The sequence below is a fragment of the Somniosus microcephalus genome, chromosome 5 (assembly GCF_052327205.1).
Source record: "Somniosus microcephalus isolate GS21.2 chromosome 5, FLI_Smic_1.0, whole genome shotgun sequence".
Classification (NCBI taxonomy): domain Eukaryota; kingdom Metazoa; phylum Chordata; class Chondrichthyes; order Squaliformes; family Somniosidae; genus Somniosus; species Somniosus microcephalus.
In genome coordinates this window covers 33,817,520-33,834,797 of record NC_140991.1, presented here as the reverse complement: position 1 = coordinate 33,834,797, position 17,278 = coordinate 33,817,520, and the positions used below count along the sequence as shown (strand labels likewise).

General features: G+C 45.2%; 1 protein-coding gene across 1 annotated transcript in view; it reads right to left on the bottom strand.

Moving 5' to 3' along the window:
- dpp6a (dipeptidyl-peptidase 6a) overlaps positions 1 to 17,278 on the bottom strand; it is a 690,808-nt gene that overhangs the window by 636,810 nt on the left and 36,720 nt on the right. Inside the window, exon 2 of the mRNA XM_085987517.1 lies at positions 4,382 to 4,480. The gene's annotated coding sequence lies outside the window, so the exon portion shown is untranslated. The remainder of the gene's footprint in view (positions 1 to 4,381; positions 4,481 to 17,278) is intronic.

The window sequence follows — 17,278 nt, the reverse complement described above, 5'->3', positions numbered from 1 at the left end:
AAGACCTAATTTCAACAGGATGAAAGGGAACCTAATCCACATTAACTGGATGGAAGCAACGGCAGATCAGACAGTGGGCGATATTGAGGTACGAGGTGGACAAGGTGCAGGTTAAATACGTTGGGGTGGGTTTTCATCTTCACCGCATGGGCAAGCAACCATTATAGAACCAGGCTGATTTTCATTCCATTGAAATCAATGGGATTAGAATTGAGTGGGTTCTATAAGGGGGCACTATCCGTTCCACCAAATTACTGCTCAGACAGTGCAGACAAAAATGTCTCCCATTATTAACAAAAGACCCGCTGTTTCAATGGCTGGAGCTTTGTGAGTTAGAGGAAATTATTTTTTTTTTTTAAGTTATGCAATAAATAATACAGAAGAAAATTAAAAGCGGACAGTAAACAGGGAGTTCGGGAAGGCTAAGAGACACTAGGGACCTCAAGGGGTATGGGGAGAGAGCGGGAATATGGTATTGAGATAAAGGATCATATTGAATGGCAGAGCAGGCTCGAAGGGCCGAATGGCCGACTCCTGCTCCTATTTTTCTATGTTTCTAAGAGGGTGTGTGAAGGAAGATTAGCTGTCAGCATGAAGGGAAATGGCAAAACCTATTTGGAGCAAAAGGAGAAACACTTTGAGGTTGACGCAAGCCATCCTGTACTTGATAGCGAAGGAATGATGAGATTAATTTTTTTTAAATTTGTTCCTGGGATGTGGGCGTCTGTAGTTGCTCTTGAGGAGGTGGTGGTGAGCCGCCTTCTTGAACCGCTGCAGTCCATGTGCTGAAGGTACTCCCACAGTGCTGTTAGGGAGGGAGTTCCAGGATTTTGACCCAACGATGATGAAGGAACGGACGATATATTTCCAAGTCATGATGGTGTGTGAGTTGGAGGGGAACTTGCAGGTGATGGTATTGCGGGCCTTCAAGGAGGCTCCAAAAATTAAACTGGATCTTTTGGCCGCAGGGACACTAATAGGTATGTTTTAAAAGGTTTGGAATGATACTTTTTTTAATTTACTAAAGAACTGACTACTGTACCACAACCGAACTAGAAAATAGTTTTGTATGTTTTTTTAAAGTCATTTAAAATTGGGTTACTCAAAGGTGGTGGATTGACATTGTGATTAAAAATGCTTATTCTTTGTGATAAACCCATTTTCAACTGAATTGATCAAATTGCACCAAGTTACCAATCTTAAATATATCAAGGAATATTTTTTAAAGCAACATTTAAAAAAAATTACAGTTTAAAACACTGCCCAATTGCGCTGGTTCATGGCAGATTTTGAGTTTGGCGATATGCAAATGAGTTTAAGTGGAAACTCGGGGGGGGGAGAGGGGGAAACACTTTTCAGAACAGGCACCATTTTGGGAGCAATTGTGTATGAAGGGGGGGACGGGAAGCCTAGACTTTTAGAATGTTCTTGGAGCAGAACTGGACACGCTCCAGTGTAAAGGCACTCAGGGGGCAGGTTTGGAGATGGGACATCCGGCAAAATCGCAAAGATTGACAGCGGGTCAGAAACCCGCTGTCAAGCCACCTCCAGACAATCTTCCCAGGTGTCGGGCCCCCTATTTGCGCATGGACCCGGTACTTAGTGGCAGGAAGAGGATTATAGGCACTTAACTGCCTGTTAACAGGTAGTTAAGAGGTTTTTTGCAATTTTGACAGGTCTAATGCAGGGTTCCCGATGTCCAGACACCAGGCCAGGTAAGTGTGGCGTGCTGTGGGTTTACTGTAATGTTTCTGCATTGATGACAGCTGCAGAAGTGGTGTGAAGGATCCAATGGTACACTGGTGAGTTTCAGAGGTAAGAAAATGTTGGGAAAATAATTTTTAATGCATTTACACTTTTCTGTAGGTGACAAATTTTGGATTGTGTGTGTAGTCCCACCTCATTGGGAGAACCTCTATCACCAATGACAGATCGCTTCTGTAACCTCACCTGCAGCTGCCATCTGTTCTAGCCTAAGGAAGGAGTCACTGGAGAGCCTGGGTACAAGGGCTCACCTTTGTACAGTGATCATCAGAGTTTGCAGCACCTCAATGCTGTCAAACACTGAAAAATCAGCTGTCAAAAAAAATTGTGCATGACCCCTTTAAGAAAACTGGCAGATTACACGTCATCAACTGACACCGACTTCCTCCTAATTGGCCGGCAAGCCTGCAGGGCGGGCTTAATAAAGCCAATTGACGCAAAATCGCGTCTGTGCGTCTGATGTCGTTGGGGGCAGATTTGGCAGCTGTCCCACCCGCAAGCCGCATCGATAGAAAAAGTCACGGCCTTCGAGTCTGATCACCTTGGAACCTTGAGATGTTAGTCAGGTTGTATATCAATGTCTTATTCACTGTTTAATAAGTATAACCTTTGTAATTTAACTGCTTTACTTTTTGTATTGGAGTTTCTTTTATTAGTATAATAAACATATATACTTTGGAAAAAGGCTCCCTCTAGTCTCTGAGTATCAAAGACCGAAGCTAATATAAATTACTTACAAGTTCCCCACTGGGTGTGCAGGAGTTACTTTTTTGTGCTGTATCCTTTATAGTAAGGCAAATCACACAGAAGCTGCAAGTGGTTGAGGTTCATCATTTACTCTGTGCTTTCTGCCTTCACTGTACAACTCGTTTGAACTCATTCTCACTGGTTATGTATTTGAGCAAATCATGTTGAGTCCCTAAGCAGCGGCCAAGGCGGGATGTAACAATCCCAGATCATTCCTAAACCAACAGAAATAATAATCTGAACATCACAATTTGTTTATTCATTTTTTGGGGTTTCTTTGATAGCAAGTGCTGAGTGGCTCAGTTGACCGAGCTCTGGACTGTCGGGGATTAATAGACATTGGCCCAGTACTTTGGGTCCCAACGCGTGAGTAAGGACGGGGTACTCACGCGTGGACCCGATGGAAGTGCCGGTTTCTTGCATGCACAGCGCATGCGCGGGAAACCGACATTTCCTCCAAGGGGTTCAGAGGTCCAACGCGTGCGCGCAGGACTCTGCGCGCACGCGTTGAACTTCCTTCTTTTTTACAGGTTTGCCCGTGTGTAAGGACCTCAACTTTTTATGAATGTAAAAAGGAGCTGTAAGGACTTGATTCTTTAAGGTAAGTGGTCTATTATTTAAAATTATAACATTTTTTCCACAGCTTTATTGTTTTTAAGGACTTTACAGTAAGGTAAGTGTATTTTTAGACCCGATTTAAAAAAAAAAATTTTTTTAATTTGAATAATTGTTTAAAATAGTTTTTTTTAAAGTTATTTATAGTTCATTTAATTAGTGGGATGTTTTTAAAAATTTTATTTAAAGTTTAAGTAGTGTTTTGGGCGCCCGTAGTTTTCATGAGTTTGACAGTTCTTACTATCAAACTCATGAATGAAGTTTTCCCTCCCCTGATTGGCTGCCCCGTGCTCACCTGATCCCAGCCGGCACATCGAACTAACTACGCTGCTGGATCAGGCAAGCACAGCGCGCCGACAGCTGAACCGGGCCAGTGACAGGAATTCCAAGCAGGCCCAGGCTTCAGCTGTCGGCGCGCCGGGTAAGTGCACATCGGGGGCTTGCGCGCGCGGCAAGCCCCCGAACCTAATTTCTGGGCCATTAGGTTTTGAATCGCAGTAAGGCAGGAACCTGTGTAAGACAATGCTTGCCACGTTCTCACAAGTACTGTCCTCTGCAGCAAAGACCTGCACCTCGTCAAGCCAGCATCTGGTGGTGACAAGTTAAGTCCCTCTCTCTTTTCAGTAGCAATCTTCATTTGCCAGTCAGAATAGAAAATCTGTGTCACTGACATAGTAAGAATTAAACTTCAGGGGCTTGTAATGGTCAGGAGCAGCAAAACAAGAATGATGGTGCACAGGAACACTGACCAGTGAGGTATTTGGATGCTACATTGGGCAGTTTTACTCTACTCTTTAACATTATCCTGGTATTATATGCAATCTCTCCAAAATCTTAAGCCCTGAAACTGCTCATCACCTGATCCTTCAGCTTGATAATAAATCCAGTGCAGAGCAATGCCTTTTTTTGGCAAAACAGCATGAAATCAGCACATCGCAATGTCAAGTATGTCAAGTTCACGGGGTCAAAATTCCTTGGTGATATTAGAAATGCATTGTGATGATTTTCTTTGTCTGAAAAATCTAGCAAAATCACAAACACTATCCTCTGGAGGAAATGGTTAGAAGAAATGGGAGGAAATATTCACAAACGCTCTTATGGTGTCCTTGCACATAGAGAACAGATGAATTCGTACCTTCCATGCGTGTGCAAGGGGTAGTGCCAATTGGGCAAATATTTTAGATATCCTTTGTTGTACATTTTGACCAGGACACTTTCTCAGGCCTCCCCACCCAAAACACACCACTCTACTTACCGCTAATCCACTTGGCCTCTACATCGTGAATCTGGAATTCTTCGCTGAAGATGTCATCAATGGTCACCTTCGCTTTTAATGCCAGGCTGTTATCTTCAACTGTGAAAAGATGCAAGAAAAAAGATAGACCGATTAGATATCTTTACAATTACAACATCCAGTGGCAGAGATTATCATGACAGCTCGAGAAGAAATGTCTGAGAAAGAGAGATGTTGAGAATCGTGCAACGTCTGAAATTTGGTCACTTGTCTTGAAATTTTTAAATCTAACGGGGGTGGGGGAGGGGGGTGGTGGTGAGGGGCACTGTTTCAGCTTCAGGAATGTCAGCTGTCAATTCTTCCATCTACGTACCAACCTTTACCAGCGTCAGGCTGGCATTTTCAACATCAACGAGGGGAACTCTCCCATGATTAGAGGGTTATTCCATCCTTTGTGTCAGAGACTTTGCAGAAAATCCCAAAGAGTTGACATATGTTGATGAGACAAAAAGTGTCATATATGGAAAGTGCAAACTGATGGGTCATGCTGAAAGTTAATGTATTGGGGAATACATTCATGCTTACATCAACACCTTCTGACATATTGAAAATAACATAAATGCATACTGTGGTGCAATACAGCATAATTAAATCACACTAGCTGATCTCACATGGTATTGGTTGGTCAGTAGAAATGGCTAAGGAACCCTTGAATATAGAAGGTTAAGGGGTGATCTCACTGAAGTGTTTAAGACGATTAAAGGATTTGAGAGGGTGGATGGGGAGCAGCTATTTCCTCTGGTGGGGAGAGTCCAGAACAAGGGGCCCTCACCTTAAAATTAGAGCAAGGCCGTTCAGGGTTGATGTCAGGAAGCACTTCTTCACACAAAGGGTAGTGGAAATCTGGAACTCTCTCCCCGCAAAAAGCCGCTGACGCTGGGGGTCAATTGGATACTTAAAAACTGGAATTGATAGATTATTGTTAGGCAAAGGTTTTAAATGTTATGGAACCAAGGCGGGTAGATGGAGTTAAGATACAGATCAGCCATGATCTAATTGAATAGCGGAACAGGCTCGAGGGGCTGAATGGCCTCCTCCTGTTCCTATGTACCTATGTTCCTAACAAAGAGAAATGTGATCACAATTCATCAGCTTAAATGCAGGCTATTTGTATCATAAGGTCACAAAATAGATACGACGAGGCAGGTCATTCAACCCAACTCATCACATCTATTTAGAAAGGTCCTACAGTGATTCACCCCCATCAGCAACACTAGAGGAGGGAGTCTCAGTTCACTTTGGGCCCTGACTCCAGATTTACACTAACACATCACAGAGTTGGTGTAAAACAGCCACTTTGAACTCACACAGAACTATAGAATTTGTTCATCCCAGTTTGGCATAACAATAAAACAAAAAAGGTGACTCAACCGTGGCTAACAAGGGAAATTAGGGATAGCATAAGATCCAAGGAGAGGACATATAAATTGGCCAGAAAAAGCAGTAAACCTGAGGATTGGGAGCAGTTTAGGATTCAACAAAGGAGGACAAAGGGATTAATTAAGAGGGGGAAAATAGAGTATGAGAGTAAGCTTTCAGGGAACATAAAAACTGACTGTAAAAGCTTTTATGGATATGTGAAGAGAAAAAAATTGGTGAAGTCAAGCATAGGTCCCTTGCAGTCAGAATCAGGGGAATTTATAATGGGGAACAAAGAAATAGCAGACCAATTAAATACATACTTTGGTTCTGTCTTCACAAAGGAGGACACAAATAACCTCCCAAAGATGTCGGGGCACATAGGGTCTGATGAAAGGGAGGAACTGATAGAAATCAGTATTTGTAGGGAAATGGTGTTAGGGAAATTGATGGGATGGAGGGCCGATAAATCCCCAGGGCCTGATAATCTATATCCTAGGGTACTTAAGGAAGTGGCCCTAGAAATAGTAGATGCATTGCTGATCATCTTCCAAAATTTGATAGACTCTGGAACAGTACCCATGGATTGGCGGGTAGCTAATGTAACCCCACTGTTCAAAAAGGGTGGTAGAGAGAAAACGGGGAATTACAGACCGGTAAGCCTGACATCGGTAGTGGGGAAAATGCTAGAGTCCATTATAAAGGATGTAATAGCAGAGCACTTGGAAAAAAGTGACCGGATTAGACAAAGTCAACATGGATTTACAAAAGGTAAATCGTGCTTGACTAATCTACTGGAGTTTTTTGAGGATGTAACTGGTAAAATAGATAAGGGAGAACCAGTGGATGTGGTGTATTTGGATTTTCAAAAGGCTTTCGATAAGGTCCCGCATAAGAGATTAGCGTGTAAAATTAAGGCACATGGGATTGGGGGCAAGGTATTGACTTGGATAGAGAACTGGTTGGCAGACAGAAAGCAAAGAGTTGGAATAAACGGCTCTTTTTCTGAGTGGCAGGCAGTGACTAGTGGGGTACCGCAGGGATCGGTCCTTGGACGAGGGAACTAGATGTAATATCTCCAAGTTTGCAGATGACACAAAGCTGGGTGGGCGTGTGTGCTGTGAGGAGGATGCTGAGAAACTCCAGTATCATTTGGACAGGTTGGGTGATTGGGCAGAAGCATGGCAGATGCAATATAACGTGGATAAATGCGAGGTTATCCACTTTGGTGTCAAAAACAGGAAGGCAGATTATTATCTGAATGGCAATAGATTGGGAGAAGGGGAAGTGCAACGAGACCTGGGCGTCCTTGTGCACCAGTCGCTGAAAGTAAGCATGCAGGTGCAGCAGGCGGTTAAGAAGGCAAATGGTATGTTGGCCTTCGTAGCGAGAGGGTTTGAGTACAGGAACAAGGATGTCTTGCTGCAGTTGTACAGGGCCTTGGTGAGACCACATCTTGAGTATTGTGTGCAGTTTTGGTCGTCTTATCTGAGGAAGGATGTTCTTGCCATGGAAGGAGTTCAGCGAAGATTCACCAGGCTGATACCTGGGATGGCAGGAATGACGTATGAGGAGAGATTGGGATTGATTGGGCTTGTACTCGCTGGAGTTTAGAAGAATGAGAGGGGACCTCATCGAAACTTATAAAATTCTAACAGGACTAGACAGACTAGATGCAGGAAGGATGTTCCCGATGGTTGGCGAGTCCAGAACCAGGGGTCACAGTCTAAGGATAAGGGGTAAGCCATTTAGGACAGAGATGAGGAGGAATTTCTTCACCCAGAGAGTGGTGAACCTGTGGAATTCTCTGCCAAAGAAGGCAGTAGAGGCCAATTCATTAAATATATTCAAAAAGGAGTTGGATATATTTCTTAAGGCTAAAGGGATCAAGGGATATGGAGAGAAAGCAGGAACAGGGTACTGAATTTGGATGATCAGCCATGATCTCATTGAATGGCGGAGCAGGCTGGAGGGGCCGAATGGCCTACTCCTGCTCCTATCTTCTATGTTTCTATGACACTACAATAGTAGTGCAAATGTAACATAAGAACTTGGGGTAGGTCCCTTGCCTAATGTGCTAATCAAAGTGGATTTTCTTATTTGATTTTTCTACATATATATATGATGGCGAATGTAGGTTTAAGCAACTTATTTCACATGGTCCATACTTTGTTTTTAAGTTTTGTGTGTATATACAACAACAACAATTTGCATTTATATAGCGCCTTTAACGTAGTAAAACATCCCAAGGCGCTTCACGGGTGCATTATAAAACAAAGTTTGACACCGAGCCATAGAAGGAGATATTAGGACAGATGAACAAAAGCTTGGTCAAAGAGGTAGGTTTTAAGGAGCGTCTTAAAGGAGGAGAGAGATGCAGAAAGGCATAGAGGTTTAGGGAGAGAATTCCAGAGCTTAGGGCCTAGACAGCTGATAGAACGGGTGCCAATGGTGGAGCGATTAAAATCGGGGATGTGCAAGATGCCAGAATTGGAGGAGCGCAGAGATCTTGGGGGGGTTGTAGGAATGGAGGAGGTTACAGAGATGGGAAGGGGTGAGGCCATGGAGGGATTTGAACACACGGATGAGAATTTTAAAATCGAGGCGCTGCCGGCCGGGAGCCAATGTAGGTCAGCGAGCGCAGGGATATATAGATGAGAATTAAGAACTGTACGGTTATTTTAATCTGCTGACATTTAGGGGTCGATTTTCGTGGAGCCGTCAGGCGGGGTTTCAGGCATGTGCGGGGGGGGGGGAAATCCCGAATTTGGGGATCCCGACACCATCCCGCCCAAAACCCCGCTCCACGCAGCTTTCCGAGGCGGCGGGTCCCCGCCCCGCAATGGGACCCGCCGACCCCAGGCAGGAAGGGATTAGTGCCAATTAACTGCCTGTTAACAGGTAGTTAATAGGCAGATTTTAGCCTAATCCCTATTTTGAGGGGTTTCGTGTGGGTTTCCCGACGGCTCCAAACCACGCCAGGTTAGAGCAGGCGGGCCGTCGGGTTGAAGGAGTTGGAGGGGTCGCGATGTCGGCGCTCAGGTGAGTAATGGATGCATGAGTGCAAAGGTAAGTGTGTTTGGTGTGTCTAAAGTGTGTAAAGAACTTTTACTTACCTGTACTTACCTTAACAGCCTTTCTTCCTGCAGGCGTCGGGAGTCCATCACTCAGCCGGCACTTAAAGCTGAACGGCTGCGATCTGTGAAAAGTGACAGCCTTCAGCTTTGAGTGCTGCTGAGAGTTCTAACTGAGTCTGTGCAGAAGGACTCATGTTAGAACTCAGACTGTCAGTGTTTGACAGCTTGAAACAGCTGTGAAACACTGATATTTCATCTGTCAAGAACTCTTGACAGATGAAATTGCAGTCTGTGAAGTCACCTGTTGCCGCGTGGCTCAACAAGGTCAATCAAGGAAAAATCGCGCGGATTGGCCGGACGTCGATGTAGGCGGGTCAAAAACCCGAAAGTTGTAGTCCCGTCTTCTTCCCGACAGCTTCGGGAAAATTGACCCCTTATTATTCTCTGCATATTGCTTTCTCTTCGTAAATAGCAAGGAAGGAGAGACAGAAGTGAAGGATGTAGAAGTGAATAAAAAAGGAGAGAGAGAAAAAGAGGTGAGGTTAAGGAGAGAGACAGAAACAAAAGTGAAAGAGAGGAAACAGAAAAAGAGGCAAAAGGAGGGCAGAGAAAGGGAGAGTGAAACAAATGAAGGAGAAAGAGAAGTGAAGTGAAGGCTGGGAGAGCAACAACAGTGAAAGAGAAAGGCCCGATTTTAACTCCGGCTGGATTCCCTGCTCAGGCCTGAGTTAAAATTACAGTCGGGCCTCAATGATGTCATTGGGCCGCAACATGCATGTGTAAAGAAGGACCACGTTGGCTCCGGGCACCTGTCCTGGCTGCCTGCTCAAGCGAGCAGGTTAAAATTGAAGACGTTGCGACCATGGCGGCTTTCGGGAAGGTAAGAACCAGGGCGATTTTAAATACCCACCCGCCAGGTTTCTGCTGAGCAAGTAGGGTTAAAATCGCCCGTGTTAAAGATGAAGAAAAATGATAACAGTATAAGCTTCGTAGACCTACTACTATAATTATCTATAACTGGTGACTTGCGAGTACGATGAAAATATTTTTGGTAGGATCATTCCAATAAAGCTTGAGAACCACTAGTGTAGGTTATCCATGGGTAATTCTTTTGTGGTCTCTTTTTTGTGATTTATTATGAATTCGTAAAACTCACTAAGTCTCTTGCCACAGATGTTGTGTTGCTGATGAGAGCAGAGGTGTCAAATTGTAAGTACTGATCTGTGCTAGCTTCCTAAACAGAGCAGACTGAATCAAGCTTAGCATGCCTGCTGCTGAGAGTATCTGGAGGAGATAACTTTCCATCTGCTCGCCTTCCTCACACAATTTTCAATATAGTCTCCTTGTTTATGTGAAGAAAGCGTGGGATTGTGTTTTTTTCTCCTTTGGTTATTACATGTGCATCATCCCCCAAATTCTGCTCCATGTTTTGGTACATTTCATGTGTTGTGACTGCATTTCTGCAACATGAATGGAGCTAAAGTCCACATAGGCTTAATAGTTATATACAGAGGTGTGCCTCCGGCACTAAGGGGAAATACACAATGTTGTCTTCAATATAAAACTACTTACACAAAGTTTTACAATACTTCTATATTGCCAGCTTATTCCAAAGGCAGAGATACAGATAAATGAGCAAATTAATACATGTAGCAAAAATTTCTGACTAAAACCTTGCATAGGTGCATTAATCTGTGAAAAAACCAGACTATTTTCATTGAGGAGTCGGGACTACAACATTCAGGGTTGTAGTCCCACCTCCATCGAGTTCTAGCCAACCCACGCGATTTTGACTTGATTGACCTTGTTGAGCCCGCCCAGGGGGCTCAGCAGGCCAATTAAGGGCCACCCAGCAACAGGTGACATCACAGATTGATATTTCATCTGTCAAGACCTTTTGACAGATGAAATATCAGCGTTTCACAACTGTTTGAAGCTGTCAAACACTGACAATCTGTACTCTAAGTTAATTCCTTCCTCTCAGGCTGATTTAGAGATCTCCTCGGAACAGAAAGCTGAATGCTGCAATTTTTGACAGCTCGCAGTCATTCTGCTTTCTGTGCCGGTGAGATGAGGGACTCCCGAGACCTGAAGGAAGGAAGGCTGTAAAGGTAAGTAAAGGTTAGTAGAACTTCTTTAAACACTTTAAACACATCAAACACACTTACCTTTGCACTCATGCACCCATCACTCACCTGAACACCGGACATCTCGACCACTCCAAGCCCTTCATCCCGACGGTCCGCCTCCTCTAACTTGGCGTGGTTTGGAGCCGTCGGGAATCCCACACTTCAACATTAAAAATAGGGATTAGGCTTAAAACTGCCTGTTAACTACCTGTTAACAGGCAGTTAATTGGCACTAATCCCCTTCCCGCCTCGGGGAGGCGGGTCCCAGTGCGGGTCGGCTACCCGCCTCCTTTGAAACTGGCATGGAGGCGGGTTGGGTGCGGGATGGGTTCGGGACCCCCGATTTCGGGATTTTAACCCCCTACATGCCTCCAATCCCGCCTCCACGGCCCAATGAAAATCGTGCGCTATGACTCCAAGTTGAGTTCCAATGCCATATTCTCTCCATTACAAAGGTTGCCAGTTTTATAACAGCACCTGCCACTGTGCTACCTACCATTGAAATCTGTATCCATGCCTTTGTCATCTCCAGGCTCGATTTCTCCAATACTCTCTTGGATGGCCTCCTATCCTCCATCCTCTGTAGACTTTAGCTCGTTCGAACTCTGTGGCCTGTATCCTATCCTGCACACCCATCAGCCAGTTCTTGATGACCTATCTTGGCTCCTGGTCCTCCAAAGCCTAAAATGTTAAATTCCCTTTCTCAAGTTTGAATCCCTCCGTGGCCCTGTCCCTCCCTATCTCTGTAATATCCTCCAGTCCTAAAACTCCACAAAACTCTCCGTTCATCTGAACCTGGCCTCTGAAGCATCCGTCACTCCCTTCGCCCCAACATTGGCAGCCATGCCTTCAGCCAACACGCTCTGGAATCCCCTCTCTAAACCATTGCAATTCCCTTTACTTCTTGAAGACCCTCCTTAAAACCCACATCTTTGACCAACCTTTTGGTTACCCCTCCTTCTTTGGCTCGGCATGTATTATTGCCTTATGTCGGTACATTTAAGGCGGTATGCAAGATGTTGTTGCTGCAATAACGGACTCAAAGTTCCACCTCTCTTTCCTGTGGATCTGGAGTGCTACTGATGCTTGTGGGTGTCAGAGGTTGAGGTAGAACCCTGTGATGGCCTACTCCTGCTCCATAAGAAATAGGAGCAGGAGTAGGCCATTAGGCCCTTCGAGCCTGCACCGCCATTCAATAAGATCATGGCTGATCTTCTCCCTCATCTCCACTTTCCTGAACTATCGCCATATCCCTTGATTCCCTTAATATTCAAAAATCTATCGATCTCTGTCTTGAATACACTCAACGACTGAGCCTCCACAGCCCTCTGGGGTAGAGGATCCCAAAGATTCACCACCCTCTGAGTGAAGAAATTTCTCCTCATCTCAGTCCTAAATGGCCGACCCCTTATTCTGAGACTGTGACCCCTGGTTCTAGACTCCCCAGCCAGGGGAAACATCCTCCCTGCATCTACCCTGTAAGCCCTGTAAGAATTTTGTATGTTTCAATGAGATTGCCTCTCATTCTTCTAAACTCTAGAGAATATAGGCCGAGACTACTCAATCTCTCCTCATAGGACAATCCCCCCATCCCAGGGACCAGTCTGGTGGACCTCTGTTGCACTCCCTCTGTGGCAAGTATATCCTACATGTTCGGCATGCTGCAATGTTTCCAGCAACAGCAGGGATAGGTGCTTTTTAGTTTTACAGAGGTGAGGAGGAATTACAGAGATGAGGAGGAATTTCTTCACCCAGAGAGTGGTGAACCTGTGGCATTCTCTACCACAGAAGGCAGTAGAGGCCAATTCATTAAATATATTCAAGAAGGAGTTGGCTATATTTAAGGCTAAAGGGATCAAGGGATATGGGGAGAAGGCAGGAACGGGGTACTGAATTTGGATGATCAGCCATGATCTCATTGAATGGCGGAACAGTCTCGAGGGGCCGAATGGCCTACTCCTGCTCCTATCTTCTATGTTTCTATGTTTACTCCCTTCAGTAGCGATGTCGCTGGAAGAGGTAAGACTGATGGGATGATGCCATCCGCTGGAGTCCTGGCCAGTTCAACCTCCATTGCCCCCAATGTAATGGACACCTGCAGGCGAGGACCGCATGAGACTGCCACTTGCCAACCCTCCCGGATTGTCCAGGCGTCTCCAGGAATCGAAGATCAATCTCCAGGGCACTGCTGCCAGCAACTCAGGAGAAAAGCTAGCGCGATAGTAAACAAAATGATGTTCCTTTTTTTCATTTTCTTTGAAAACTTTATTAGTTACAAAAATATTGGCGATGGGGAAATAAAAGGCTGTTTCTCTAACAGCCAAGGTTAATCCAATTGGGTAACAAAGAGTCTGTTCCCATTCCAATTGGCGCTGGAATGCGGTGCACCTGGAGGATGGACCAATGGCGGGAGTGTGGGGCGGGGAGGGAGGTTCGAGGCGGGAGCTCATGCGATGAACCCTCCAGGAATACACCCAACCAGAGTTGGCAACCCTGGCACCGCATCCTGATGGAGGTGGCGCCCATAACACTTTGAAAGGCTGGTTCCCTCACGGTAGGCAGCCATGAAGCAAGTGACTGTGGTAAAGTTGACCAACTTTTTGGAAGCAGGCCAGATTTTTTGTTTCAGGTGAGCGCTTTCATCCTTTCGCTGGCACCATTGGCAAAGCTGTTCCCCACCGCTGGGCATTGCCCCCCTCCCTCACGGGGTCAGGGCCGCAGCGTACTAGCCAGCAGAAACACCAGTTGCCATGGTTACAGCGGCAGTGGTGGGCCACCACGAGACTTTGGGCCATAACGTTTATACTGAGTATTTGAAATGCTCAAATGCTATTAGAATTCTCTCCTAAAATTACGCTCTTTCTCCAAGGGTTAAACAGCTTAATCTTCTGCTATGATTTTTGTGCAATGTGTGATCCATACAATTTGCATTTCTGTTCTTTGGCATCTCAAGACAGGAATGGCGATCATTAAAAAAAGTTGTAACCTTTAGCATTGGAGCTGCTTAAGCATTATCAGTGGAGAAACACAGGAAAGGTTGTTTATCCCTATGAGACACCATTAATATAGTGTTGCTATGGTAGCAATTCCAGAAAATTATATTATGCTATCGGGACAATATTATATGAAGCTCACCATCTGCTCTGTCTGCAGTTTGCTAGATACGCTATTTTCAAATCAATAAATTCCACCTAGAAGGATAAGGGCAGCAGGCGCATGGGAGCACCACCTCCAAGTCACATACCATCCTGACTTGGAAGTATATCACCGATCCTTCATCGTCGCTGAGTCAAAATCCTGGAACGCCCTCCCTAACAGCACTGTGGGAGTACCTTCACCACACGGACTGCAGTGGTTCAAGAAGGCAGCTCACCACCACCTTCTCAAGGGCAATTAGGGATGGGCAATAAATGCTGGCCTTGCCAGCGACGCCCACATCCCATAAAACGAATTTAAAAAAATAAAGATTCAGACCTTTAGGCAGGAGAGGTAAAAATGGAACTCTATCAGCATTCTGCCAATGAACACCTATCCATTCACTTCTCCCTTCACTCCACTGTTTAAGGCTCCAAATGTGCCGTGCATAACAACAATTTATGTGAACTTCCTCTAATCTACTGAAGAGTGTTCACTGCTTACGTAATGGTCTTGTCCACATTGAGGAGACCAAATACAGATTAAGTAACTGCTTAGTAGAACACCTCCATTCTGTCCACAAGTGTAACCCTGATCTGTATCTGTGTCTTGCCACTTTAATACCCACTTCCCCTTCCCACTGTCTGTCCTTTGGCTCTTACATGGTTCCAAGGAAGCTTAACGCAAGCTGTCTTTCTGCTACCCTTCCTATAGCCCTCTGATCTGAGCACTGAGTTCAGTAACCTCAGACTTTACCTATATCCTTCATTTCCTTTGCGGAGGGAGATACTGGTGATGTGGGGGTGGGGGGTGGTGGGTTGGGGGTGGGGGTGGACCTGTTTGGCATCTGGGATGGGATGGAGATGAGGGGAAAGCAGGTTGTAGATTGGGTGAGGGGAGATCCTCTGACAGAACACAGTGCTGATGGTCGGGCCTTGACCTGCACCATTCTTGTTAATCTGTTCTCTGTCTTTTTGGAGCTGGTGGACCTACTGTAAAAAGGAAAGGCTTGAATTTATATAGCACCTTTCATGATCTCAGGATGTCCTGAAGCGCTTTACATCAAATTAAAGGAAACTCTCGTTTAAACGGCACCTAAATATCCGGAATTCTCAATTAACCGGCAAAATTCATACTCCGAAAACACCTCAATAACCGGAAATGTTGCCGAGTCCAAGTCCGAGTCTCCCGCAGTGGCCGAGTTAGTCAGTGTGGGTAGTTCTCCAAACTGCCACAACTTGGCTTCTTGGCACTGTCAGAAGTCCGAACACCTCAATAACAGGAGTCTGACTCTTTGTTTGTTAAAAATAGCCTCGGTAGATAACCCTCTCCGTCATCCGGAATTTTTAATCAACCGGCACCATCCCGGTCCCAGATACCAGAGAGTTTCCTGTAAGTGCTTTTAAAGTGTAGTCACTGGTGTAATGTAAGAAACACGACAGCCAATTTGCGCACAGCAAGCTCCACATACATCAATGAGATAATGACCAGATAATCTGTTTGTAGTGATGTTGGTTGAGGGATAAATATTGGCCAGAATACTGAGAAGAACTCCCCCTACTCTTCTTCAAATTGTGCCATGGGAGCTTTTATGACCACTTGAGAGACCAGTCTATGACCACTTGGGGCCACAGTTTAACGTCTCAGCCGAAAGACGGCACCTCTGACAGTGCAGCACTCCCTCAGCACCGCCTAGATTTTGTGCTCAAGTCTCTGGCGTGTGGTTTGAACCCACAATCTTCTGACTCAGATGTGAGAGTGCTACCCACTGAGCCACAGCTGACACCTTATAAACTTTGCCAGAATCTTCTACTTCAACCTCAACTCTGATCCCCAAAGTTTTCTATGTTTTCCATCTCTCCTAATATCTCCGACTTGCCTTAGGCCTCCCTCTACCTTCGCTATGCACATGTCCTTTCTTTCTTTAATGTCTTTTATACCTTTAATGTTTCCATCTCCCAGTTGACTGAGATGGTCTGTCACACCAGCAATCATCCCACCGATACTTCCTCTCTGTGTTTGCCTGTTTTTATGCTTTTTCCTCACTTTCCCTGAGGCTATTTAATCTGCTAGTCTCTCTCTTATTTTTTTTTCAGTTCTAATGAAGGGTTCAGCCCTGAAATATCACCTGCACATTCTCTCCTCAGATGCTAACCTGCCGTTTTTTTGCTATTTTTGATTCAAATTTCCACCGTTGCCAGTAATTTGCTTTTTATTTCTGCAGAACAAGTCCTTTTTTAGTTTCAACCAGTGCACTAATGTCTGAAAATTGGGATGTTCAGCTAATAGTGTATAAATACTGGATGGATTATAACAGCAATGTACAAACCCTGGATGAAATTCCAACAGCAGTGTACAAACTAATTACTTTAGAAAAAAAATTGAATTTTTAAATATGAATTCTTGGAATGTGGGCGTCGCTGGCCAGGCTGTCATTTATTGCTCATCCCTATTGCCCTGAGAAAGTGTCCCTGCCACAAACTCCATTCCCAAGCCACTGACTCCCATCCCTCTCCCTAACATCTGTCTGAGGCTGAACCGCACTGTTCGCAAACTTGGTGTCATATTTGACCCTGAAATGAGCTTCCGACCACATGTCCGCAGCATAACTAAGACCGCCTATTTCCACCTCCGTAACATCGCCCGTCTCCGCCCTTGCCTCAGCTCATCTGCTGCTGAAACCCTCATCCATGCCTTTGTTACCTCTAGGCTTGACTGTTCCAACACACTCCTGGCTGGCCTCCCACATTCCACCCTACGTAAACTTGAGGTCATCCAAAACTTGGCTGCCCGTGTCCTAACTCGCACCAATTCCCGTTCGCCCATCACCCCTGTGCTCGCTGACCTACATTGATACCAGGTTAAGCAGCGCCTCAATTTCAAAATTCTCATCCTTCTTTTCAAATCCCTGCATGACCTCACCCCTTCCTATCTCTGTAATCTCCTCCAGCCCCACAACCCCCTGAGATATCTGCACTCCTCTAATTCTCTCCTCTTGACCATCCCTGATTATAATCGCTCAACCATTGGTGGCCGTGCCTTCTGTTGCCTAGGCCCTAAGCTCTGGAATTCCCTGCCTAAACCTCTCCGCCTCGCTACCTCTCTTTCCTCCTTTAAGACGCTCCTTAAAACCTACCTCTTTGACCAAGCTTTTGGTC